General features: G+C 35.2%; 21 non-coding genes across 21 annotated transcripts; 10 read left to right on the top strand and 11 right to left on the bottom strand.

Annotated features, from left to right (window-relative positions):
* Positions 1-6922: 6922 nt before the first annotated feature.
* Trnav-uac (transfer RNA valine (anticodon UAC)) lies at positions 6923-6995 on the bottom strand. Its single transcript has one exon. It is a non-coding gene; the product is annotated as a tRNA-Val (tRNA).
* Positions 6996-8222: 1227 nt separating this feature from the next.
* Positions 8223-8295, top strand: Trnav-aac (transfer RNA valine (anticodon AAC)). The gene has a single exon. It is a non-coding gene; the product is annotated as a tRNA-Val (tRNA).
* Positions 8296-8719: 424 nt separating this feature from the next.
* Positions 8720-8792, bottom strand: Trnav-uac (transfer RNA valine (anticodon UAC)). Its single transcript has one exon. It is a non-coding gene; the product is annotated as a tRNA-Val (tRNA).
* Positions 8793-9996: 1204 nt separating this feature from the next.
* Trnav-aac (transfer RNA valine (anticodon AAC)) lies at positions 9997-10069 on the top strand. The gene has a single exon. It is a non-coding gene; the product is annotated as a tRNA-Val (tRNA).
* Positions 10070-10504: 435 nt separating this feature from the next.
* Positions 10505-10577, bottom strand: Trnav-uac (transfer RNA valine (anticodon UAC)). Its single transcript has one exon. It is a non-coding gene; the product is annotated as a tRNA-Val (tRNA).
* Positions 10578-11792: 1215 nt separating this feature from the next.
* Positions 11793-11865, top strand: Trnav-aac (transfer RNA valine (anticodon AAC)). The gene has a single exon. It is a non-coding gene; the product is annotated as a tRNA-Val (tRNA).
* Positions 11866-12295: 430 nt separating this feature from the next.
* On the bottom strand, positions 12296-12368 carry Trnav-uac (transfer RNA valine (anticodon UAC)). The gene has a single exon. It is a non-coding gene; the product is annotated as a tRNA-Val (tRNA).
* Positions 12369-13585: 1217 nt separating this feature from the next.
* Trnav-aac (transfer RNA valine (anticodon AAC)) lies at positions 13586-13658 on the top strand. The gene has a single exon. It is a non-coding gene; the product is annotated as a tRNA-Val (tRNA).
* A 431-nt stretch (positions 13659-14089) lies between these two features.
* Positions 14090-14162, bottom strand: Trnav-uac (transfer RNA valine (anticodon UAC)). Its single transcript has one exon. It is a non-coding gene; the product is annotated as a tRNA-Val (tRNA).
* Positions 14163-16649: 2487 nt separating this feature from the next.
* Trnav-aac (transfer RNA valine (anticodon AAC)) lies at positions 16650-16722 on the top strand. Its single transcript has one exon. It is a non-coding gene; the product is annotated as a tRNA-Val (tRNA).
* Positions 16723-17155: 433 nt separating this feature from the next.
* On the bottom strand, positions 17156-17228 carry Trnav-uac (transfer RNA valine (anticodon UAC)). The gene has a single exon. It is a non-coding gene; the product is annotated as a tRNA-Val (tRNA).
* A 1227-nt stretch (positions 17229-18455) lies between these two features.
* Positions 18456-18528, top strand: Trnav-aac (transfer RNA valine (anticodon AAC)). Its single transcript has one exon. It is a non-coding gene; the product is annotated as a tRNA-Val (tRNA).
* A 408-nt stretch (positions 18529-18936) lies between these two features.
* Trnav-cac (transfer RNA valine (anticodon CAC)) lies at positions 18937-19009 on the bottom strand. Its single transcript has one exon. It is a non-coding gene; the product is annotated as a tRNA-Val (tRNA).
* A 1105-nt stretch (positions 19010-20114) lies between these two features.
* On the top strand, positions 20115-20187 carry Trnav-aac (transfer RNA valine (anticodon AAC)). The gene has a single exon. It is a non-coding gene; the product is annotated as a tRNA-Val (tRNA).
* Positions 20188-20607: 420 nt separating this feature from the next.
* Positions 20608-20680, bottom strand: Trnav-cac (transfer RNA valine (anticodon CAC)). Its single transcript has one exon. It is a non-coding gene; the product is annotated as a tRNA-Val (tRNA).
* A 1096-nt stretch (positions 20681-21776) lies between these two features.
* Trnav-aac (transfer RNA valine (anticodon AAC)) lies at positions 21777-21849 on the top strand. The gene has a single exon. It is a non-coding gene; the product is annotated as a tRNA-Val (tRNA).
* Positions 21850-22267: 418 nt separating this feature from the next.
* Trnav-cac (transfer RNA valine (anticodon CAC)) lies at positions 22268-22340 on the bottom strand. The gene has a single exon. It is a non-coding gene; the product is annotated as a tRNA-Val (tRNA).
* Positions 22341-23437: 1097 nt separating this feature from the next.
* On the top strand, positions 23438-23510 carry Trnav-aac (transfer RNA valine (anticodon AAC)). The gene has a single exon. It is a non-coding gene; the product is annotated as a tRNA-Val (tRNA).
* A 418-nt stretch (positions 23511-23928) lies between these two features.
* On the bottom strand, positions 23929-24001 carry Trnav-cac (transfer RNA valine (anticodon CAC)). The gene has a single exon. It is a non-coding gene; the product is annotated as a tRNA-Val (tRNA).
* A 1097-nt stretch (positions 24002-25098) lies between these two features.
* Positions 25099-25171, top strand: Trnav-aac (transfer RNA valine (anticodon AAC)). Its single transcript has one exon. It is a non-coding gene; the product is annotated as a tRNA-Val (tRNA).
* Positions 25172-25590: 419 nt separating this feature from the next.
* Positions 25591-25663, bottom strand: Trnal-caa (transfer RNA leucine (anticodon CAA)). Its single transcript has one exon. It is a non-coding gene; the product is annotated as a tRNA-Leu (tRNA).
* Positions 25664-26409: the final 746 nt, after the last annotated feature.

Genomic DNA, 26409 nt, shown 5'->3' with positions numbered 1-26409 from the left:
CGATTTAATTAATAAAAACGGGAAAGTTTTTCATGAAATGTATATATATATATATATATATATATATATATATATATATATATACATATATACATATATATATATACATATACATATATATACACACATATATATACATATATATACATATATATTCACATATATATATGCATATATATATACACACATATATATATACACATATATATACATATATATATATATATATATATATATTATTATTATTATTATTATTATTATTATTATTATTATTAAAAACAGAAAAAAGACATTGTTATTAAAAACAGAAAATTAAAATCACATATTCATAATTGTTTAAACTGGGCGAGCGAGCGCTATTTAAAAACCAAAACATTTATTGTATAAAAATGTATCAAAATATAGTTGTAAAAACATTTATTGAAAAGTTTGCGTAAGAAAATATAACTGTAATAAAACAATTTGGAATTTTTTTTGTGATTTCCTATTTCGGTCATAGTTTAAAATACTGATTTCTCCCTCTGATTTTACCGACAGGTGCCCGAAAAAAAAACGGTGTCTCCATTTTCGGCGATAAACTGTAGAAGTAGCTAATTCTGTGTCAGGATAAAAGAGAAAAACTTGGCAGAAAATTGTTCATAGTTACTTGATAAGGAAAAAAAAAAGTAGTCGTTTAGTCGTTTACGTGCATTTATTCTGGGGAGCACAAAATCCATGGTAAAACATTTTTACATCTTACGATAAAGCTACGGGCAAATAAAGAAAGTCTCTAACTGATTTGTTTTTCCTATGAAACATTATTTATATTCGGGATTACAACATTCTCGAAAGTTCTGGACTGTTTACAATATGCATACACACAAAGACAAAGAACTAGTCTGCATTGAGACAGAGAACGCGTTGAAATAGTTTTGACAAAGTTATCTCCCTTCGACTGTTCCAAAAACAGTGAATTCGTCTGTATGATGACAATTCACTACATCAGTGATGGTAATGCCTTAAGACGTCTCTCTCCTCCAGGCCTTTCAAATAAATAAACAATGAAAATGTTCTTTTTACATTTTTCCACCTCCACAATTTTCTTTAAAATGACGACTTATAAAAGTTTTACACTATGCTGAATAAAAAAATCTTATTTAAATTTTGGAGAGACGAGTAGTTTTCGAAATATAAAGACCTGTATTATGTACTGTAATTCACTGGCCGTCATGTTTGTACTCACGCGCGATAAATAAATCTACTTCTCTGCGACCGACATTTAATATTCCTTTGCAAATTAGGCATATTATATTAGTCAATGCCAGGTATCTCCCCTAAATTAACTACCTGGCTTCATAATGGTTATTTACACAAATATTTGAAAAAAAAAAAAAAAGCTGAAAAGAAAAGGCTTCATTTTGTACTTTTCAAAAATTTATAGAGAAATATTAATAATTAGAATTATTTTGATTGAATTCCGAATATGTTGGCATAAAATAAATATAATAGATATTATCATTTTAATGCATAGGAAAAGTCGTAAGAGTATGAATTTACATAGCACTCTGATCATTTTTCCTATAATAAAAAGAGGTTCTCCTGTAGGGGATATCTCCCTGAACTACTTTCGCTTTTTCTCGCTCACACGCTCCTATTCAGAATTTGTAGTAGCAGGCTTATATCAGTCGCCGTTTTATTTTTTCTACCAAAACCGCCATTAACAATGTTTCTTTTTGTTTTTTGTGTTTTTAGTTTACCTATTTCACACTGATATAGATTATTGCACGATAAAATAATTAAAACAAAACTAAGTTTTCTTATTTCGAATTATTTAATCAAGTAAAAATGCCATTTTTTCCTCGATTACTAAATTTACAAGACTATTTTCTTTATTGTATTTTCAAGTCAAATTCAGTTTTTTCGATATCTTTGTCTATTAAATTGTTAGGTAATTTGCTAGAATAAGTTTTTAAATTAGTAATCAAGTAAAAAACGGAAATAATTCGACAAAAAAAGAATGATTTTTGTTTTAATGTAATTATTTTTACTGTGCAATAATTTATATCAGTTTGAAATGTGTTAAACTTTAAAAAAGAAAGTCCGCTAATATCGGCCAGCTGTTACGAATTCAGAATAGGGGTATGTGAGCAAGAAAAAGCGAAAGTAGTTCGGGGAAACGTCTCGTACTGGAGAACCTAAAAAGTAGTCACATAAAATATATGGTGTTACTGTTGTGGTATTTATGTCCCTTGTATAATCCCGATGTAGGGAAGAGTTATCCCCTTAGATTTTATTCATATTTTTATTGTAATGGCGTTTCATAAATAAAGCATATGATGAATCAACTCTCGCCATATCCATTCAATATCGCAACCATTCTATTTGATACCCACCCACCCCATAACATAACATACGGTTTTGGTTGAGAAGTACAATGTAAACCCCTACATTAAGCTTAATATATGAGGAGTTTGCAACATAGCAAGAAAATCCACGAAGACCCCATGGTGGATTCACGTTTGTTAGGATAAAAGGAAGCCATGAGTTCGGAACTCGTCGCAACCTACAAATGTTCGTTTATTTGTATTTTTATACTCTTGCTTGTTCACCCATTTACACATATGATTAACTGAAAAAAATACTTGTCGAATGTTCGGAATATTTGAGATGAGCATTAATCATCGTTATCACTGCGATAAAATGTCATTAATCGCATATACAATGCTGTCATATGTGCTTGCTTGAACATGTCTCTTTCATATCATTAAAGGAATAGTAGTTCGAAAAACTTACATTAAAATAAAGAGAAATATCATTTAATGTTCGTTCAGTTTCGAACAAACCGCCTTTTGCAGGGGATGCGGACTTGATTACAACTACGCCACAGAATCGTCTAAGTAAGAGTAAAAATAACTTAAAAAAAAAAAAAAAAGATGAACAAAGGGAGCCCTATGCTTTTTAAACGAGGGTTATCATAATTATTTTTTAGTTTATGCCTGAATTTTTATTGTGTTTGAAAGATTAACAGAAAAAATTAAAATTTCAAGTCCAGAGAAACAAAGGATTAGTCCCTGCAAAAAAAAAAAAAAAAAAAAAAAAAAAAAGAACAAAAACTATCAGTTTTATGATATTATTTCAACGATAGTAATTAAACTCATAAGATATCAATATATGAAAAAGTTACATACATTAGCGGATCTGTACTAGAGTGCACATCTCAAGAAAATGCGTATTTTCCACATTTTAAAACCTTCTTGGATAATAATCATAGATTAGCGATTAAATAGCATATTGGCAGAAACAAAAATTAAAAGAAATTATTTTAAGAAGAACTTTTCGGTAGAACATTCTACTACATTGCCACCTGATTACTGCACATTCATTTAAATCTCGAACTCGCGAACTTTTAGTGGGGTAGTTGTACCCCAGCTAATTTAGAACTCCCAATAAAAACGACAAACTCCTTTTAACATTAAACATTTGCAAGTATTTATTCAACGGGATAATAGTGGTGGAGCTCGAAGTTATTGAGTCAGGTCCAAGTCGGACTGTTGGTGCTGGGTGAGGAGGAGAGGAAGGTGTGTCTTCGTTCGCGGCTCTGTGCTGACTGTTGGATGTCCCCTGCACTGTTTTTGGGGACAGTAGGATCAATGCGCCCTGCCTGTCGATTGGCCAGTCTATGGCCGAAGAATTTACAGGGAAGCATTGATCCGCCAGAGAGTATAGTTCATTGGGGGGGGGGGTTGCTACATCACCCCCTGCTTAGGCGGAAAGCCGATAAAGAAGAAATGTAGCAGTTGTTAAGAGAGAAAAAAATGTTCACAAAAGTTGTTTTTTATGAGAAAATGTTCTTGCTTTTCAGTGAAAAGCTGGGTTTTCATGCTGAGGATGAAGAAAAAGGATTTTATTTTATTTTTTTTATAAAAGAAGAAAATGTCTTTGTGCAAAAATAATTTTGTGTGAGGAAAAAAATTTTTTTTTTTTTATATATATATAAAGTCTTGCACAACTTCTTTGGACAATGCACTCTACGACCACTACACATGGTAGTAACGTAGTTGTCTACATTGGGAGTACTTGCTTCAGGTGTATGTTGATGATGCATGTATGTAGGGGGAATGTGTGGCTCTTGCGTTTTCGTGTCCAGAAAGGCTTTTTTTTATTCTGTCAAAAGAGACAGTTTCTCTTTTACCACTGATGTCTATGGTGAAAAGTTTGTTAGTACGTGAGAGCACGCGATAAGGACCGGTATAAGGTGGAGTAAGAGGGGCTTTCACAGAGTCCTTCCTAAGGAAAACGTGAATCCAAGACGAAATGTCCTTTGGGACCGAAGATTTTATGGTCTGTTCCCTAGTATGCATAGGTGGGAGCTTATTGAAATAAGCTCGCAGTCTGTCAACGTACAGAGCTGAATCCATTTGTGCAGACTCTATCGGGCTCAGCATTTGACCTGGCAACGATAGAGGTGCACCATGAACTAGTTCGGCTGGAGAGTATCCCAGGTCCTCTTTAATGGCAGCACGACAGCCTAAGAGAACAACAGGTATGTATTCGTTCCATCTCTGTTGGTCAGGATAAGCACGTAGTGCAGCTTTTAATTGGCAATGGAAGCGCTCTATCATCCCGTTCGAAGCTGGGTGATAGCTTGTCGTGTGAATACGTTGGATCCCTAGAATTCTGGAAAGTTCCTGGAATAGGTGGGATTCAAACTGTGCACCACGATCCGTGGTTACAGTGGTGGGAACTCCGTAACGCGATATCCAGCCTGATATAAGGGCTCGCGCTACGGACTAAGCCGAAATGTCTATGAGGGGAATGGCCTCAGGCCACCGTGTGAAACGGTCTATGCAGGTCAGGAGATAAGTAAATCCCTGACTGAGCGGCCATGGTCCAACCAGATCTATGTGAACATGGCTGAACCGAGAGTCTGGGGTGCTGAATGTTCCTAGGGGTGCACGGATATGCTTGTGCACCTTTGACTTTTGGCAGGATACACAGGAACGTGTCCAGGCAGTGATATCACGCCTCATATTTGGCCAGAAAAATCTAGCTGTAATCAGCTTCACTGTGGCTTTGCATCCGGGGTGTGCCAGATTGTGTAGGGTGTCAAAAACAACTCTACGATGAGTCATTGGAACTAGTGGTCGAGGTGAATCCGTTGCGGTGTCACAAATGATCTGTGTGTCTGAAGTGGGCACAGGCAGGTATGCGAATTTGCAAGTTGCAAATTCAGGTGACGACGGATCCAAAGTGTCCAGACTTGGCTGGTCTAGGGCCATTTGCTGTAAGTCGATATCCGATGGTGAGAACAAAGAATTAATGGGAAGGCGAGACAAAGCATCTGCCGCAGCATTCTGTTCACCGGAAATATGTCGGATATCGCTAGTAAATTGTGAAACAAAATCCAAGTGGCGAGTTTCATGGGGAGAATATTTGTCCGGCTTAGCACGCGGTGCGTATGTAAGCGGACGGTGATCGGTGTAGATCACGAATTGACGGCTCTCGAGTGAATGTTGGAAGTGTTTCACTGCAAGGTACATTGCTAGGAGTTCATGGCCAAACATGCTGTAACGTTGTTCTGCCGGTTTCAGCTGTCTCGAAAAGTATGCGAGAGGTTGTAATTGTTGTTGGTGCTGCTGTTGCAACACTGCACCTACAGCTGTGCCTGATGCATCAACGACCAGAGAATACTGGGCATCAGGTACGTGGTGTGCAAGTAAGGATGTCAGTGCTAGCGTTGTTTTCACTTCGTTGAACGCTTCTAGTTGGACCTCATTAAGTGATATTTGCTCGTTTTTCTTCTTCCTGTTGCATAACAGGTCGGAAAGAGGAGCTAGAAGATCCGCACAGTGTGGGATGAAACGTCTGTAATAGTTCAACAGACCAAGAAAGTGCCTTAGTTGGCGAAGTGAAGTAGGTGGTTGAAGGTCATGTAGAGCCTTCACCTTTTCTGGTAACGGAGATATGCCATCTGGGCTGATAATGTGGCCCAGGAAAACTAGCGACGAAGCAACGAAAACGCATTTACCAGGGTTAATCCTCACCTGGTATTTATGAAACCGTTCGAACAGTAGGCGGAGGTGAGTGACATGTTCCTCAGATGAGGCGCTTGCCACGAGAATGTCATCTATATAATTATAGACAAAGTCTAAGTCGCGCACTACTTGGTCCATGAAGCGCTGAAATGTACTAGTCGCATTTCGCAAACCGAAGGGCATAGTTAAAAATTCAAACACTCCAAATGGAGTTGTAACCGCAGTCTTGGGTATGTCGGCCGGATTCACCGGGATCTGATGGTAGGCCTTAACCAGATCTTGTAAAAAGCAGATGTGATAAGCACTACTACACTACGACACCTGACATGTCAACAGTTATGAACAGTTTTCATGTATGCTTTACAAAAACAAATCTGTAAACTATTCCAAGATTTTGCCAAGTTAGTAAGACATCATCGACACGGACATGATCACATAACACGCAGAAGGTCGCGAGTTCGAAACTCGCCGGAACCTACTACGATTAAATTTTATTTTTATATTCTCTTTCGCAACGCTCTTATTTTTCTGAACATACAGACAAAAGTTTATCGCGGAAAAAAAAGAAAAAAAAAAAACAGAAAAAAGTACTCTCCACTAAAAGTAAATATTCCCAAATTGAGAAAACACACTTTACTACAGCAGGACATTACATCATTGAGAACGCCACGGTACAGATAATCTACAAACTTGCAACTTTGGTAGAAATTATTTGATCACACGATTCACTGAATTGTTATTGGTTACAACGAAAGTCGTTTCCATCAAGCGGAAATATTTTTTAAGCTGGCTGAATCTCCATAAACAATATATGATGTCAGTTGAGACAGTGCCCCTTTCCTTAAGGTCATATTAGTTCCATTATCCTTCTGTAATAATCTTCATTAAAACAATGTATGGACCATCCAAGGTTCCGGCGAGTTTCGAACTCGCGACCTTCTGCGTGTAAAGCAGACATGATAACCACTACACTACGGAACCAGACATGTCATCAGCTTTCATGTATGCTTTACAAAAACAAATCTGTAAACTATTCCAGGATTTTGTCAAGTTAGTAAGACATCATCGACACGGACATGATCACATACATGAGCATATTTTCAAGTAATTACAAATCGAGTATCTTTCTAAAAATACTTTTTAAACAGTATAAAAACATGTTCGTATCTATGTAAATAAGCACTAGTAATCAACATCATCAAAAGAAAACAGCAACAACATGAATTATTTTGTACAATATAATAAGAACTGCGTAATTTCAATTTACAAACAGTTATTTTACAACATAGCAGGAGTGTACATTGTCATCTATATCTATATAGTCTTCTAGATCGACCTTTATTCCATATGTAGTAGTAGTTGTAGTAGTAGCATTATTATTATTAGTAGTAGTATTTGTAGTAGTAGTAGTAGTAGTAGTAGTAGTTGTAGTAGTAGTAACAATGAAAATAATATTATTATTTAATTTATAATATATAAAATAAAGTATGTTATTCGCCTTTTCCATGGTGCAGTATAGCTTCGGCAAGGAAAATCACATAGCTAAAGCTTTGTACTTTCTTTTTTATTTCTAACGCATAAAATTCTGTGGATTGGGAAACAAAAGTTTAGTTCTACTCATTTTCTTTGATTTTACATTTTAGTCCGGGTTGGAGTCATCTCTTTGCTAACACATTTCAGAGGAAGGTGAAGGTGTACCCCTCTTTATTGTTTATCTACTATGACCCCACTTATCATCACCGCTGCTGCACATAAAAAATAGTTGAAATTTCGCTTTACACCGGTTTCACACTTGACCAAATATTAATTCATCGGCGTTTGCATAGAAATAGTTGTGAGTCAAATCGAAAAACTTCTTTAGGGTGGATTAAATAGTCCGTCGTTCTATTAATAAACAAAAAGGAATGTGGTAAGTTAGGAAATGGCTGATTTACAGAGAGTTACTGGGATAAAAACCCACTGACATCGTTGAAGCTTTACAACAGAACGTTTTAATTTGCACTTTCATTAAAACTTGAACTTGGACACTTAGAGAAAATAGAAAGTAAAATTAGTAACATGGGCTTCGTGAGTGGAGGCAGGAGGTTGTTTGCCTCGCTGACTTTTACCAGCTAACGTCGATCTTATGTACAACGAGAAATGAATGTGAGAAAATAAGGTCTCGATAAAAGGGATACAATTGTATATAGAAAACTATGCAGCTGTTAAGGTTCCGTGGTGTTGTGGTTATCACGTCTGCTTAACACGCAGAAGGTCGCGAGTTCGAAACTCGCCGGAACCTACTACGATTAAATTTTATTTTTATATTCTCTTTCGCAACGCTCTTATTTTTCTGAACATACAGACAAAAGTTTATCGCGGAAAAAAAAGAAAAAAAAAAAACAGAAAAAAGTACTCTCCACTAAAAGTAAATATTCCCAAATTGAGAAAACACACTTTACTACAGCAGGACATTACATCATTGAGAACGCCACGGTACAGATAATCTACAAACTTGCAACTTTGGTAGAAATTATTTGATCACACGATTCACTGAATTGTTACAACGAAAGTCGTTTCCATCAAGCGGAAATATTTTTTAAGCTGGCTGAATCTCCATAAACAATATATGATGTCAGTTGAGACAGTGCCCCTTTCCTTAAGGTCATATTAGTTCCATTATCCTTCTGTAATAATCTTCATTAAAACAATGTATGGACCATCCAAGGTTCCGGCGAGTTTCGAACTCGCGACCTTCTGCGTGTAAAGCAGACGTGATAACCACTACACTACGGAACCAGACATGTCATCAGCTTTCATGTATGCTTTACAAAAACAAATCTGTAAACTATTCCAGGATTTTGTCAAGTTAGTAAGACATCATCGACACGGACATGATCACATACATGAGCATATTTTCAAGTAATTACAAATCGAGTATCTTTCTAAAAATACTTTTTAAACAGTATAAAAACATGTTCGTATCTATGTAAATAAGCACTAGTAATCAACATCATCAAAAGAAAACAACAACATGAATTATTTTGTACAATATAATAAGAACTGCATAATTTCAATTTACAAACAGTTATTTTACAACATAGCAGGAGTGTACATTGTCATCTATATCTATATAGTCTTCTAGATCGACCTTTATTCCATATGTAGTAGTAGTTGTAGTAGTAGCATTATTATTATTAGTAGTAGTATTTGTAGTAGTAGTAGTAGTTGTAGTAGTAGTAACAATGAAAATAATATTATTATTTAATTTATAATATATAAAATAAAGTATGTTATTCGCCTTTTCCTTGGTGCAGTATAGCTTCGGCAAGGAAAATCACATAGCTAAAGCTTTGTACTTTCTTTTTTATTTCTAGCGCATAAAATTCTGTGGACAAAAGTTTAGTTCTACTCATTTTCTTTGATTTTACATTTTAGTCCGGGTTGGAGTCATCTCTTTGCTAACACATTTCAGAGGAAGGTGAAGGTGTACCCCTCTTTATTTTTTATCTACTATGACCCCACTTATCATCACCGCTGCTGCACATAAAAAATAGGTGAAATTTCGCTTTACACCGGTTTCACACTTGACCAAATATTAATTCATCGGCGTTTGCATAGAAATAGTTGTGAGTCAAATCGAAAAACTTCTTTAGGGTGGATTAAATAGTCCGTCGTTCTATTAATAAACAAAAAGGAATGTGGTAAGTTAGGAAATGGCTGATTTACAGAGAGTTACTGGGATAAAAACCCACTGACATCGTTGAAGCTTTACAACAGAACGTTTTAATTTGCACTTTCATTAAAACTTGAACTTGGACACTTAGAGAAAATAGAAAGTAAAATTAGTAACATGGGCTTCGTGAGTGGAGGCAGGAGGTTGTTTGCCTCGCTGACTTTTACCAGCTAACGTCGATCTTATGTACAACGAGAAATGAATGTGAGAAAATAAGGTCTCGATAAAAGGGATACAATTGTATATAGAAAACAATGCAGCTGTTAAGGTTCCGTGGTGTAGTGGTTATCACGTCTGCTAAACACGCAGAAGGTCGCGAGTTCGAAACTCGCCGGAACCTACTACGATTAAATTTTATTTTTATATTCTCTTTCGCAACGCTCTTATTTTTCTGAACATACAGACAAAAGTTTATCGCGGAAAAAAGAAGAAAAAAAAAAAAAAACAGAAAAAAGTACTCTCCACTAAAAGTAAATATTCCCAAATTGAGAAAACACACTTTACTACAGCAGGACATTACATCATTGAGAACGCCACGGTACAGATAATCTACAAACTTGCAACTTTGGTAGAAATTATTTGATCACACGATTCACTGAATTGTTATTGGTTACAACGAAAGTCGTTTCCATCAAGCGGAAATATTTTTTAAGCTGGCTGAATCTCCATAAACAATATATGATGTCAGTTGAGACAGTGCCCCTTTCCTTAAGGTCATATTAGTTCCATTATCCTTCTGTAATAATCTTCATTAAAACAATGTATGGACCATCCAAGGTTCCGGCGAGTTTCGAACTCGCGACCTTCTGCGTGTAAAGCAGACGTGATAACCACTACACTACGGAACCAGACATGTCATCAGCTTTCATGTATGCTTTACAAAAACAAATCTGTAAACTATTCCAGGATTTTGTCAAGTTAGTAAGACATCATCGACACGGACATGATCACATACATGAGCATATTTTCAAGTAATTACAAATCGAGTATCTTTCTAAAAATACTTTTTAAACAGTATAAAAACATGTTCGTATCTATGTAAATAAGCACTAGTAATCAACATCATCAAAAGAAAACAGCAACAACATGAATTATTTTGTACAATATAATAAGAACTGCATAATTTCAATTTACAAACAGTTATTTTACAACATAGCAGGAGTGTACATTGTCATCTATATCTATATAGTCTTCTAGATCGACCTTTATTCCATATGTAGTAGTAGTTGTAGTAGTAGCATTATTTTTATTATTAGTAGTATTTGTAGTAGTAGTAGTAGTTGTAGTAGTAGTAACAATGAAAATAATATTATTATTTAATTTATAATATATAAAATAAAGTATGTTATTCGCCTTTTCCTTGGTGCAGTATAGCTTCGGCAAGGAAAATCACATAGCTAAAGCTTTGTACTTTCTTTTTTATTTCTAGCGCATAAAATTCTGTGGATTGGGAAACAAAAGTTTAGTTCTACTCATTTTCTTTGATTTTACATTTTAGTCCGGGTTGGAGTCATCTCTTTGCTAACACATTTCAGAGGAAGGTGAAGGTGTACCCCTCTTTATTTTTTATCTACTATGACCCCACTTATCATCACCGCTGCTGCACATAAAAAATAGTTGAAATTTCGCTTTACACCGGTTTCACACTTGACCAAATATTAATTCATCGGCGTTTGCATAGAAATAGTTGTGAGTCAAATCGAAAAACTTCTTTAGGGTGGATTAAATAGTCCGTCGTTCTATTAATAAACAAAAAGGAATGTGGTAAGTTAGGAAATGGCTGATTTACAGAGAGTTACTGGGATAAAAACCCACTGACATCGTTGAAGCTTTACAACAGAACGTTTTAATTTGCACTTTCATTAAAACTTGAACTTGGACACTTAGAGAAAATAGAAAGTAAAATTAGTAACATGGGCTTCGTGAGTGGAGGCAGGAGGTTGTTTGCCTCGCTGACTTTTACCAGCTAACGTCGATCTTATGTACAACGAGAAATGAATGTGAGAAAATAAGGTCTCGATAAAAGGGATACAATTGTATATAGAAAACAATGCAGCTGTTAAGGTTCCGTGGTGTAGTGGTTATCACGTCTGCTTAACACGCAGAAGGTCGCGAGTTCGAAACTCGCCGGAACCTACTACGATTAAATTTTATTTTTATATTCTCTTTCGCAACGCTCTTATTTTTCTGAACATACAGACAAAAGTTTATCGCGGAAAAAAAAGAAAAAAAAAAACAGAAAAAAGTACTCTCCACTAAAAGTAAATATTCCCAAATTGAGAAAACACACTTTACTACAGCAGGACATTACATCATTGAGAACGCCACGGTACAGATAATCTACAAACTTGCAACTTTGGTAGAAATTATTTGATCACACGATTCACTGAATTGTTATTGGTTACAACGAAAGTCGTTTCCATCAAGCGGAAATATTTTTTAAGCTGGCTGAATCTCCATAAACAATATATGATGTCAGTTGAGACAGTGCCCCTTTCCTTAAGGTCATATTAGTTCCATTATCCTTCTGTAATAATCTTCATTAAAACAATGTATGGACCATCCAAGGTTCCGGCGAGTTTCGAACTCGCGACCTTCTGCGTGTAAAGCAGACGTGATAACCACTACACTACGGAACCAGACATGTCATCAGCTTTCATGTATGCTTTACAAAAACAAATCTGTAAACTATTCCAGGATTTTGTCAAGTTAGTAAGACATCATCGACACGGACATGATCACATACATGAGCATATTTTCAAGTAATTACAAATCGAGTATCTTTCTAAAAATACTTTTTAAACAGTATAAAAACATGTTCGTATCTATGTAAATAAGCACTAGTAATCAACATCATCAAAAGAAAACAGCAACAACATGAATTATTTTGTACAATATAATAAGAACTGCATAATTTCAATTTACAAACAGTTATTTTACAACATAGCAGGAGTGTACATTGTCATCTATATCTATATAGTCTTCTAGATCGACCTTTATTCCATATGTAGTAGTAGTTGTAGTAGTAGCATTATTATTATTAGTAGTAGTATTTGTAGTAGTAGTAGTAGTAGTTGTAGTAGTAGTAACAATGAAATAATATTATTATTTAATTTATAATATATAAAATAAAGTATGTTATTCGCCTTTTCCATGGTGCAGTATAGCTTCGGCAAGGAAAATCACATAGCTAAAGCTTTGTACTTTCTTTTTTATTTCTAGCGCATAAAATTCTGTGGATTGGGAAACAAAAGTTTAGTTCTACTCATTTTCTTTGATTTTACATTTTAGTCCGGGTTGGAGTCATCTCTTTGCTAACACATTTCAGAGGAAGGTGAAGGTGTACCCCTCTTTATTTTTTATCTACTATGACCCCACTTATCATCACCGCTGCTGCACATAAAAAATAGTTGAAATTTCGCTTTACACCGGTTTCACACTTGACCAAATATTAATTCATCGGCGTTTGCATAGAAATAGTTGTGAGTCAAATCGAAAAACTTCTTTAGGGTGGATTAAATAGTCCGTCGTTCTATTAATAAACAAAAAGGAATGTGGTAAGTTAGGAAATGGCTGATTTACAGAGAGTTACTGGGATAAAAACCCACTGACATCGTTGAAGCTTTACAACAGAACGTTTTAATTTGCACTTTCATTAAAACTTGAACTTGGACACTTAGAGAAAATAGAAAGTAAAATTAGTAACATGGGCTTCGTGAGTGGAGGCAGGAGGTTGTTTGCCTCGCTGACTTTTACCAGCTAACGTCGATCTTATGTACAACGAGAAATGAATGTGAGAAAATAAGGTCTCGATAAAAGGGATACAATTGTATATAGAAAACAATGCAGCTGTTAAGGTTCCGTGGTGTAGTGGTTATCACGTCTGCTTAACACGCAGAAGGTCGCGAGTTCGAAACTCGCCGGAACCTACTACGATTAAATTTTATTTTTATATTCTCTTTCGCAACGCTCTTATTTTTCTGAACATACAGACAAAAGTTTATCGCGGAAAAAAAAGAAAAAAAAAAACAGAAAAAAAGTACTCTCCACTAAAAGTAAATATTCCCAAATTGAGAAAACACACTTTACTACAGCAGGACATTACATCATTGAGAACGCCACGGTACAGATAATCTACAAACTTGCAACTTTGGTAGAAATTATTTGATCACACGATTCACTGAATTGTTATTGGTTACAACGAAAATCGTTTCCATCAAGCGGAAATATTTTTTAAGCTGGCTGAATCTCCATAAACAATATATGATGTCAGTTGAGACAGTGCCCCTTTCCTTAAGGTCATATTAGTTCCATTATCCTTCTGTAATAATCTTCATTAAAACAATGTATGGACCATCCAAGGTTCCGGCGAGTTTCGAACTCGCGACCTTCTGCGCGTAAAGCAGACGTGATAACCACTACACTACGGAACCAGACATGTCATCAGCTTTCATGTATGCTTTACAAAAACAAATCTGTAAACTATTCCAGGATTTTGTCAAGTTAGTAAGACATCATCGACACGGACATGATCACATACATGAGCATATTTTCAAGTAATTACAAATCGAGTATCTTTCTAAAAATACTTTTTAAACAGTATAAAAACATGTTCGTATCTATGTAAATAAGCACTAGTAATCAACATCATCAAAAGAAAACAACAACATAAATTATTTTGTACAATATAATAAGAACTGCATAATTTCAATTTACAAACAGTTATTTTACAACATAGCAGGAGTGTACATTGTCATCTATATCTATATAGTCTTCTAGATCGACCTTTATCCCATATGTAGTAGTAGTTGTAGTAGTAGCATTATTATTATTATTAGTAGTAGTAGTAGTAGTAACAATGAAAATAATATTATTATTTAATTTATAATATATAAAATAAAGTATGTTATTCGCCTGTTCCTTGGTGCAGTATAGCTTCGTTAAGGAAAATCACATAGCTAAAGCTTTGTACTTTTTTTTTATTTCTAGCGCATAAAATTCTGTGGATTGGGAAACAAAAGTTTAGTTCTACTCATTTTCTTTGATTTTACATTTTAGTCCGGGTTGGAGTCATCTCTTTGCTAACACATTTCAGAGGAAGGTGAAGGTTTACTCCCCTTTATCTTTTATGTACTACTAGCAGGGGAACCCTGCGTTGCACGGGTGTTTGTAGATGTGTGTGGTGTTAAATAAAAAAGAAACCGGGGGCGGGGTAGGATGAAACCGAAGCCCTGAGGCGAAGTTTGAAAATAAAATCGGTCAGCCAGAATGAGTTAGTGAAAGATGTTTGAAAATCGTCCAGCGTTACGATGACGACGACATCGACGACGATGACGATGTAAGCATTCAACTTCTTAATTAAGCGGGGGGGGGGGTAATCAAAACATAAAAAAACACAAAAAATCTAACGTAAGGAATACGAACGATGAAAACAGCACGAACACGGTAAAAATGGCTGAAATAAGCCTGTTTCGATATTAAAATTTAAAAAATCGGTGGATACCCGGGTGTTTTGGGGTGTCGCTACGAATAAGCGAAGTAAAAAAAAACAAAAAAAAAACAAAAAAAAAAAAAACAGGAAAACGAGCGTTAAGTGAAAGATGGCTTAAATAACACAGGGTTCAATATTTAAATTAAAAAAATCGAGAAAAAAACATCACACACCACGATTCGAACCCAACACATCTAGATAATTAACAAACAAGCTAATCAACTGCGCTAAAGCGACGTAGACGAAATAGGTTCAGTTTTTAAACTATTTAAAGTAAATCAGGTCACTACGTCATGACGTCATGTGACGCATGCTTATAATCGGTCATTGTTACGAGAAACCCGTTTTTGTTTACCCCCCCTGTCGAAAATTGTCGATTCCGGGTGAAAAAGTTAACGTTTTTTGCCAATTTTTTGATATTTTTCAAGCGAAGGATGGGGCTTCGATATCATACCGAGTTTGTGAATTTTCGTCGCGTCCCAAAATGTTTTTAGCAGACACACAAACATACATGCATATGTTTATAGTTGCTGTTATCTCATAGGAATAAGACACAACACAAATACTAACTTGAATGATTATTTTATTTTTAAGTTAACACTGCGAAGCATTGGTAAGATACATTATGTAGCAGTTTTTATAAACGCGTGCGTACTGGACTTAGTCGCATGAACTCTCTGACTGTAGTCGTTATAAAGGACACCCACACCTACCCTCGTCTCTCTGGACGATAGCAGGCGGTGGGGGAGGAGTCAGCTAGCAGGACCACCCGGCGAGAGGAAGGCCAAAGAATCAGAATTGTCTCTTTTTCACTGTAGGGAAAGGAAGGTTTAATATAATGCAAAAGGGAATGGCAGTATTAATTTTGCTTTTGTGGCCTAAATCTTTGGTCAGTACACATACATTCATACATACATATATTTTCGCTGTTATATATATAGATGACCCCACTTATCATCACCGCTGCTGCACATAAAAAATAGGTGAAATTTCGCTTTACACCGGTTTCACACTTGACCAAATATTAATTCATCGGCGTTTTCATAGAAATAGTTGTGAGTCAAATCGAAAAACTTCTTTAGGGTGGATTAAATAGTCCGTCGTTCTATTAATAAACAAAAAGGAATGTGGTAAGTTAGGAAATGGCTGATTTACAGAGAGTTACTGGGATAAAAACCCACTGACATCGTTGAAGCTTTACAACAGAACGTTTTAATTTGCACTTTCATTAAAACTTGAACTTGGACACTTAGATAAAATAGAAAGTAAAATTAGTAACATGGGCTTCGTGGGTGGAGGCAGGAGGTTGTTTGCATCGCTGACTTTTACCAGCTAACGTCGATCTTATGCACAACGAGAAATGAATGTGAGAAAATAAGGTCACGATAGAAGGGATAGAATTTTATATAAAAGACGATGCAGCTGTTAAGGTTCCGTGGTGTAGTGGTTATCACGCCTGCTTAACACGCAGAAGGTCGCGAGTTCGAAACTCGCCGGAACCTACTACGATCGAATTTTATTTTTATATTCTCTTTCGCAACGTTCTCATTTTTCTGAACATATACAGACCAAAGTGTATCGCGGAAAAAAAAGAAAAAACAAAACAAAAAAAAGTGCTCTCCACTAAAAGTAAATATTCCCAAATTGAGAAAAACAAACTTTACTACAGCAGGACATTACATCATTGAGAACGCCACGGTACAGATAATCTACAAACTTGCAACTTTGGTAGAAATTATTTGATCACACGATTCACTGAATTGTTATTGGTTACAACGAAAGTCGTTTCCATCAAGCGGAAATATTTTTTAAGCTGGCTGAATCTCCATAAACAATATATGATGTCAGTTGAGACAGTGCCCCTTTCCTTAAGGTCACATTAGTTCCATTATCCTTCTGTAATAATCTTCATTAAAACAATGTATGGACTATCCAAGGTTCCGGCGAGTTTCGAACTCGCGACCTTCTGCGTGTAAAGCAGACGTGATAACCACTACACTACGGAACCAGACATGTCATCAGCTTTCATGTATGCTTTACAAAAACAAATCTGTAAACTATTCCAGGATTTTGTCAAGTTAGTAAGACATCATCGACACGGACATGATCACATACATGAACATATTTTCAAGTAATTACAAATCGAGTATCTTTCTAAAACTACTTTTTAAACAGTATAAAAACATGTTCGTATCTATGTTCATAAGCACAAGTAATCACCATCATAAAAAGAAAACAACAACATATATTATTTTGTACAATATAATAAGAACTGCATAATTTCAATTCGAAAACAGTTATTTTACAATATAGCAGGTGTGTAAATTGTCATCTATATCTATATAGTCTTCTAGATCGACCATTATCCCATATGTAGTAGTAGTTGTAGTAGTAGCATTATTATTATTATTATCATTATTATTATTATTATTAGTAGTAGTAGTAGTAGTAACAATCAAAATAATATTATTATTTAATTTATAATATATAAAATAAAGTATGTTATTCGCCTGTTCCTTGGTGCAGTATAGCTTCGTTAAGGAAAATCACATAGCTAAAGCTTTGTACTTTTTTTTTTATTTCTAGCGCATAAAATTCTGTGGATTGGGAAACAAAAGTTTAGTTCTACTCATTTTCTTTGATTTTACATTTTAGTCCGGGTTGGAGTCATCTCTTTGCTAACACATTTCAGAGGAAGGTGAAGGTCTACCCCTCTTTATTTTTTATCTACTATGACCCAACTTATCATCACCGCTGCTGCACATAAAAAATAGGTGAAATTTTGCTTTACACCGGTTTCACACTTGACCAAATATTAATTCATCGGCGTTTGCATAGAAATAGTTGTGAGTCAAATCGAAAAACTTCTTTAGGGTGGATTAAATAGTCCGTCGTTCTATTAATAAACAAAAAGGAATGTGGTAAGTTCGGAAATGGCTGATTTACAGAGAGTTACTGGGATAAAAACCCACTGACATCGTTGAAGCTTTACAACAGAACGTTTTAATTTGCACTTTAATTAAAACTTGAACTTGGACACTTAGAGAAAATAGAAAGTAAAATTAGTAACATGGGTTCGTGAGTGGAGGCAGGAGGTTGTTTGCCTCGCTGACTTTTACCAGCTAACGTCGATCTTATGTACTCTGTTGTAAATGTACAAAGAGAAATGAATGTGAGAAAATAAGGTCACGATAGAAGGGATAGAATTTTATATAGAAGACAATGCAGCTGTTAAGGTTCCGTGGTGTAGTGGTTATCACGTCTGCTTAACACGCAGAAGGTCGCGAGTTCGAAACTCGCCGGAACCTAGACCGATTAAATTTTATTTTGATATTCTCTTCCGCGACACTCTTGTTTTTCTGTAAGTTGATCGCAAAAATACAACGGTTCTCCAGTTACAGTAAGTATTCTCACGTTGAGAAAGACACACTATGCTAACGACTGATGTTACATCACTGCAAACGCGACGGTTCCAATAATCTATAAACGTTGAAAGATGTTAGAAATTATTTCAACAAACGATTCAACCGCATTGCAATTGCTTACAACTAAAATTGTTTTTGTTATCAAGCTGTAATATTTCTTTCAAGCTAACTCAATCTTAATAAACAATATATTACGTCCACTTACACAGTCCCCATTTCATTACGATCATAGTAGTTCGAATATTATTCTGTCATAATCGAAAAAAAAAATACAATAATTGACACTGTTCAAGGTTCCGGCGAGTTTCGAACTCGCGACCTTCTGCGTGTGAAGCAGACGTGATAACCACTTCACTACGGAACCGGACATACCATCCGTTATGTACATTTTTCATGTCCTCTCTACAAAAATATATCTAGGAACTATTCAAGGATTACGTCTACTTAGTAAACCAACATCGACACATACATGCACACATACACTAGCATATTTTCAAGTATTTACAAATCAAGTTTTCTTTCTAAATGTGTTTCGAAATCAAAAGCATAAAACTCATGTTCTTATCTATGTAAATGAGCACTAGTAATCAGCATCATAAAAACAAAACCACAACATACGATATTTTGTTCGATAGTATAAGAACTGTATAAGTTCAATTTACAGACAGTCGTTTTCTACACATAGCAGGAGTGTACATTTATTCTAGATCTATATACTCTTTAAGATCTACCGTTATTCTATATATAATAGTAATAATAATAATAAATAAATAAATAAATAAAATAATAAATCTATAAATTTAAGTACGTTGTTCCACTTTTCCTTGGTGCATGATAGCTTCGATAAGAAAGATCACATTGCCAAAGCTTTGTACTTTGTGATTTCTGACGCCGGAGATTGTGTAGACTTCGGATACAACACCTTAATTGTACTCACTTTCTTCGATTTTTCGTTTTTGTCCGGGTTGGAGTTATCTCTTTGCAAACATATTTCAGAGGAAGGTAAAGGTATACCCCCCTTTATCTTCTAACTACTATGACTCCATCCGTCATCACCGCTGGGCATAAAACAATAATCGGGACAACTTCGCTTTACACCGGTTTCACACCGGTTTCACACTTGATTAAATAAAATAAATTCATTGAAGTTTACGTAAAAATAGTTGTGATTTTAATCCAAAAACAAATTTACGGGCTGAACGTTTCATTTTGCACTTTCATTTCAACAGGAACTTGGACACTTACAGTAAATACAAACTAAAATTAGTAACAATAGTTTCGTGAGTGCAGCCAGCAGGTTGTTGACCTTGCCGACTTTTACCAGCTATGAAAGGGGCGGGTGTCCTGTAGTTCGAAATAACGTGTACTTAACGTACTCTATTGTAAATGTATAAAGACAAATGAATGTGAGACAATGAGGTCACGATACGAGAGTTAGAATTGTGTATACAATACGTTGTAAGTGTTAAGGTTCCGTGGTGTAGTGGTTATCACGTCTGCTTAACACGCATAAGGTCGCGAGTTCGAAACTCGCCGGAACCTAGACCGATTAAATTTTATTTTGATATTCTCTTCCGCGACACTCTTGTTTTTCTGTAAGTTGATCGCAAAAATACAACGGTTCTCCAGTTACAGTAAGTATTCTCACGTTGAGAAAGACACACTATGCTAACGACTGATGTTACATCACTGCAAACGCGACGGTTCCAATAATCTATAAACGTTGAAAGATGTTAGAAATTATTTCAACAAACGATTCAACCGCATTGCAATTGCTTACAACTAAAATTATTTTTGTTATCAAGCTGTAATATTTCTTTCAAGCTAACTCAATCTTAATAAACAATATATTACGTCAACTTACACAGTCCCTATTTCATTACGATCATAATAGTTCGAATATTATTCTGTCATAATCGAAAGAAAAAAAATTTTAAAAAAAACAGTAACTGACACGGTTCAAGGTTCCGGCGAGTTTCGAACTCGCGACCTTCTGCGTGTGAAGCAGACGTGATAACCACTACACTACGGAACCGGACATACCATTGTTATGTACAGTTTTCATGTCCTCTCTACAAAAATATATCTAGGAACTATTCAAGGATTACGTCTACTTAGTAAATCAACATCGACACATACATGCACACATACACTAGCATATTTTCAAGTATTTACAAATCAAGTTTTCTTTCTAAATGTGTTTCGAAATCAAAAGCATAAACTCATATCCTTATCTATGTAAATGAGCACTAGTAATCAGCATCATAAAAACAAAACCACAACATACGATATTTTGTTCGATAGAATAAGAACTGTATAAGTTCAATTTACAGACAGTTGTTTTCTACACATAGCAGGAGTGTACATTTATTCTAGATCTATATACTCTTTTAGATCTACCGTTATTCTATATATAATAGTAATAATAATAAATAAATAAATAAAATAATAAATCTATAAATTTAAGTACGTTGTTCCACTTTTCCTTGGTGCATGATAGCTTCGATAAGAAAGATCACATTGCCAAAGCTTTGTACTTTGTGATTTCTGACGCATGAGATTGTGTAGACTTCGGATACAACACCTTAATTGTACTCACTTTCTTCGATTTTTCGTTTTTGTCCGGGTTGGAGTTATCTCTTTGCAAACATATTTCAGAGGAAGGTAAAGGTATACCCCCCTTTATCTTCTAACTACTATGACTCCATCCGTCATCACCGCTGGGCATAAAACAATAATCGGGACAACTTCGCTTTACACCGGTTTCACACCGGTTTCACACTTGATTAAATAAAATAAATTCATTGAAGTTTACGTAAAAATAGTTGTGATTTTAATCCAAAAGCAAATTTACGGGCTGAACGTTTCATTTTGCACTTTCATTTCAACAGGAACTTGGACACTTACAGTAAATACAAACTAAAATTAGTAACAATAGTTTCGTGAGTGCAGCCAGCAGGTTGTTGACCTTGCCGACTTTTACCAGCTATGAAAGGGGCGGGTGTCCTGTAGTTCGAAATAACGTGTACTTAACGTACTCTATTGTAAATGTATAAAGACAAATGAATGTGAGACAATGAGGTCACGATACGAGAGTTAGAATTGTGTATACAATACGTTGTAAGTGTTAAGGTTCCGTGGTGTAGTGGTTATCACGTCTGCTTAACACGCAGAAGGTCGCGAGTTCGAAACTCGCCGGAACCTAGACCGATTAAATTTTATTTTGATATTCTCTTCCGCGACACTCTTGTTTTTCTGTAAGTTGATCGCAAAAATACAACGGTTCTCCAGTTACAGTAAGTATTCTCACGTTGAGAAAGACACACTATGCTAACGACTGATGTTACATCACTGCAAACGCGACGGTTCCAATAATCTATAAACGTTGAAAGATGTTAGAAATTATTTCAACAAACGATGCAACCGCATTGCAATTGCTTACAACTAAAATTGTTTTTGTTATCAAGCTTTAATATTTCTTTCAAGCTAACTCAATCTTAATAAACAATATATTACGTCAACTTACACAGTCCCAATTTCATTACGATCATAGTAGTTCGAATATTATTCTGTCATAATCGGAAGAAAAAAAATTTAAAAAATCAGTAACTGACACTGTTCAAGGTTCCGGCGAGTTTCGAACTCGCGACCTTCTGCGTGTGAAGCAGACGTGATAACCACTACACTACGGAACCGAAAATACCATCCGTTATGTACAGTTTTCATGTCCTCTCTACAAAAATATATCTAGGCACTATTCAAGGATTACGTCTACTTAGTAAACCAACATCGACACATACATGCACACATACACTAGCATATTTTCAAGTATTTACAAATCAAGTTTTCTTTCTAAATGTGTTTCGAAATCAAAAGCATAAACTCATGTTCTTATCTATGTAAATGAGCACTAGTAATCAGCATCATAACAACAAAACCACAACATACGATATTTTGTTCGATAGAATAAGAACTGTATAAGTTCAATTTACAGACAGTTGTTTTCTACACATAGCAGGAGTGTACATTTATTCTAGATCTATATACTCTTTTAGATCTACCGTTATTCTATATATAATAGTAATAATAATAAATAAATAAATAAAATAATAAATCTATAAATTTAAGTACGTTGTTCCACTTTTCCTTGGTGCATGATAGCTTCGATAAGAAAGATCACATTGCCAAAGCTTTGTACTTTGTGATTTCTGACGCCTGAGATTGTGTAGACTTCGGATACAACACCTTAATTGTACTCACTTTCTTCGATTTTTCGTTTTTGTCCGGGTTGGAGTTATCTCTTTGCAAACATATTTCAGAGGAAGGTAAAGGTATACCCCCCTTTATCTTCTAACTACTATGACTCCATCCGTCATCACCGCTGGGCATAAAACAATAATCGGGACAACTTCGCTTTACACCGGTTTCACACCGGTTTCACACTTGATTAAATAAAATAAATTCATTGAAGTTTACGTAAAAATAGTTGTGATTTTAATCCAAAAGCAAATTTACGGGCTGAACGTTTCATTTTGCACTTTCATTTCAACAGGAACTTGGACACTTACAGTAAATACAAACTAAAATTAGTAACAATAGTTTCGTGAGTGCAGCCAGCAGGTTGTTGACCTTGCCGACTTTTACCAGCTATGAAAGGGGGGGGTGTCCTGTAGTTCGAAATAACGTGTACTTAACGTACTCTATTGTAAATGTATAAAGACAAATGAATGTGAGACAATGAGGTCACGATACGAGAGTTAGAATTGTGTATACAATACGTTGTAAGTGTTAAGGTTCCGTGGTGTAGTGGTTATCACGTCTGCTTAACACGCAGAAGGTCGCGAGTTCGAAACTCGCCGGAACCTAGACCGATTAAATTCTATTTTGATATTCTCTTCCGCGACACTCTTGTTTTTCTGTAAGTTGATCGCAAAAATACAACGGTTCTCCAGTTACAGTAAGTATTCTCACGTTGAGAAAGACACACTATGCTAACGACTGATGTTACATCACTGCAAACGCGACGGTTCCAATAATCTATAAACGTTGAAAGATGTTAGAAATTATTTCAACAAACGATGCAACCGCATTGCAATTGCTTACAACTAAAATTGTTTTTGTTATCAAGCTTTAATATTTCTTTCAAGCTAACTCAATCTTAATAAACAATATATTACGTCAACTTACACAGTCCCAATTTCATTACGATCATAGTAGTTCGAATATTATTCTGTCATAATCGGAAGAAAAAAAATTTAAAAAATCAGTAACTGACACTGTTCAAGGTTCCGGCGAGTTTCGAACTCGCGACCTTCTGCGTGTGAAGCAGACGTGATAACCACTACACTACGGAACCGAAAATACCATCCGTTATGTACAGTTTTCATGTCCTCTCTACAAAAATATATCTAGGCACTATTCAAGGATTACGTCTACTTAGTAAACCAACATCGACACATACATGCACACATACACTAGCATATTTTCAAGTATTTACAAATCAAGTTTTCTTTCTAAATGTGTTTCGAAATCAAAAGCATAAACTCATGTTCTTATCTATGTAAATGAGCACTAGTAATCAGCATCATAACAACAAAACCACAACATACGATATTTTGTTCGATAGAATAAGAACTGTATAAGTTCAATTTACAGACAGTTGTTTTCTACACATAGCAGGAGTGTACATTTATTCTAGATCTATATACTCTTTTAGATCTACCGTTATTCTATATATAATAGTAATAATAATAAATAAATAAATAAAATAATAAATCTATAAATTTAAGTACGTTGTTCCACTTTTCCTTGGTGCATGATAGCTTCGATAAGAAAGATCACATTGCCAAAGCTTTGTACTTTGTGATTTCTGACGCCTGAGATTGTGTAGACTTCGGATACAACACCTTAATTGTACTCACTTTCTTCGATTTTTCGTTTTTGTCCGGGTTGGAGTTATCTCTTTGCAAACATATTTCAGAGGAAGGTAAAGGTATACCCCCCTTTATCTTCTAACTACTATGACTCCATCCGTCATCACCGCTGGGCATAAAACAATAATCGGGACAACTTCGCTTTACACCGGTTTCACACCGGTTTCACACTTGATTAAATAAAATAAATTCATTGAAGTTTACGTAAAAATAGTTGTGATTTTAATCCAAAAACAAATTTACGGGCTGAACGTTTCATTTTGCACTTTCATTTCAACAGGAACTTGGACACTTACAGTAAATACAAACTAAAATTAGTAACAATAGTTTCGTGAGTGCAGCCAGCAGGTTGTTGACCTTGCCGACTTTTACCAGCTATGAAAGGGGCGGGTGTCCTGTAGTTCGAAATAACGTGTACTTGACGTACTCTATTGTAAATGTATAAAGACAAATGAATGTGAGACAATGAGATCACGATACGAGTGTTAGAATTGTGTATACAATACGTTGTAAGTGTTAAGGTTCCGTGGTGTAGTGGTTATCACGTCTGCTTAACACGCAGAAGGTCGCGAGTTCGAAACTCGCCGGAACCTAGACCGACTAAATTTAATTTTGATATTCTCTTCCGCGACACTCTTGTTTTTCTGTAAGTTGATCGCAAAAATACAACGGTTCTCCAGTTACAGTAAGTATTCTCACGTTGAGAAAGACACACTATGCTAACGACTGATGTTACATCACTGCAAACGCGACGGTTCCAATAATCTATAAACGTTGAAAGATGTTAGAAATTATTTCAACAAACGATTGAACCGCATTGCAATTGCTTACAACTAAAATTATTTTTGTTATCAAGCTGTAATATTTCTTTCAAGCTAACTCAATCTTAATAAACAATATATTACGTCAACTTACACAGTCCCTATTTCATTACGATCATAATAGTTCGAATATTATTCTGTCATAATCGAAAGAAAAAAAATTTAAAAAAAACAGTAACTGACACGGTTCAAGGTTCCGGCGAGTTTCGAACTCGCGACCTTCTGCGTTTGAAGCAGACGTGATAACCACTACACTACGGAACCGGACATACCATTGTTATGTACAGTTTTCATGTCCTCTCTACAAAAATATATCTAGGAACTATTCAAGGATTACGTCTACTTAGTAAATCAACATCGACACATACATGCACACATACACTAGCATATTTTCAAGTATTTACAAATCAAGTTTTCTTTCTAAATGTGTTTCGAAATCAAAAGCATAAACTCATATCCTTATCTATGTAAATGAGCACTAGTAATCAGCATCATAAAAACAAAACCACAACATACGATATTTTGTTCGATAGAATAAGAACTGTATAAGTTCAATTTACAGACAGTTGTTTTCTACACATAGCAGGAGTGTACATTTATTCTAGATCTATATACTCTTTTAGATCTACCGTTATTCTATATATAATAGTAATAATAATAAATAAATAAATAAAATAATAAATCTATAAATTTAAGTACGTTGTTCCACTTTTCCTTGGTGCATGATAGCTTCGATAAGAAAGATCACATTGCCAAAGCTTTGTACTTTGTGATTTCTGACGCATGAGATTGTGTAGACTTCGGATACAACACCTTAATTGTACTCACTTTCTTCGATTTTTCGTTTTTGTCCGGGTTGGAGTTATCTCTTTGCAAACATATTTCAGAGGAAGGTAAAGGTATACCCCCCTTTATCTTCTAACTACTATGACTCCATCCGTCATCACCGCTGGGCATAAAACAATAATCGGGACAACTTCGCTTTACACCGGTTTCACACCGGTTTCACA

Source organism: Euprymna scolopes, chromosome 9 (assembly GCF_053919585.1).
Source record: "Euprymna scolopes isolate OS-2025 chromosome 9, ASM5391958v1, whole genome shotgun sequence".
In the NCBI taxonomy this organism is placed as follows: domain Eukaryota; kingdom Metazoa; phylum Mollusca; class Cephalopoda; order Sepiida; family Sepiolidae; genus Euprymna; species Euprymna scolopes.
The sequence above is the reverse complement of the archived record's forward strand: the minus strand, read 5'-3'. Positions and strand labels throughout refer to the sequence as shown.